Genomic DNA, 796 nt, shown 5'->3' on the forward strand with positions numbered 1-796 from the left:
CCGCCCGCCCGCACCTAGTGCCGACCGGGACCTGGACACCCCTAGACGCGGCGCGCGCCCGGCCGTCCGAGCCCCCGGGAGCCGGCGCGTCGTACACACACCGGCCGGTCACGCGAGCGGCGCGAGAGCACGCGAGAACAGCGCGCGCGCCTCGCTCCCTCCCCTTCCTCCGCCGGCCGTGCCTCCGCCTCCCTCGGGCCCGAGACCGCCGCGCGCGGGGCCAACAGCGCCGCCACCCGGTTGGCGCCAAGACCTGCCGCGCGGGGCGCCTCCGGGAGGACCGGACCCCAGAGGACGAGCGGAGGAGGAGCCCGGGTGGCGGGAAGCGAACCCCGTCCTCGCAAGGCGGCGCGGACAAGCAAGGCGAACAGAGCTTTCTTTAACCTTCCGCCGCCCACTTGAGTTCATGACTTTTGGAGTGTCACCCTGAGGGACGTGGACAGAAGTAGTTGAAAAACGGTTAGTTAGCAGGTGAAACGAACTGATTTCCTCCCCAGGGACACATATACAAACTGAAGGAAAGTTTTGCAACATGGAACGACATGGGCTGCTGCCTAGTCTCTTATCTTCTGACTGTCACCCGAGTTCGTACCCTCCTCCACCGGAAACTTCTAAAATTAATATATTGAAAGCTGCAAAATATGAAAATAGCACTGAGATAAGTTCTTGAGGTATGGTCTTTAGACTACTGGCCTCCCTATGACTTCGGCTGCTAATCAGAATCTCCGAGTGGAACCCAGAATTATTTTTTTCTTTTTACAAATTTTTACAACATTTTTTTTACAATTTAGCGAGA

The sequence above is a fragment of the Marmota marmota genome, unplaced genomic scaffold (genome assembly GCF_001458135.2).
Source record: "Marmota marmota marmota unplaced genomic scaffold, marMar, whole genome shotgun sequence".
Classification (NCBI taxonomy): domain Eukaryota; kingdom Metazoa; phylum Chordata; class Mammalia; order Rodentia; family Sciuridae; genus Marmota; species Marmota marmota.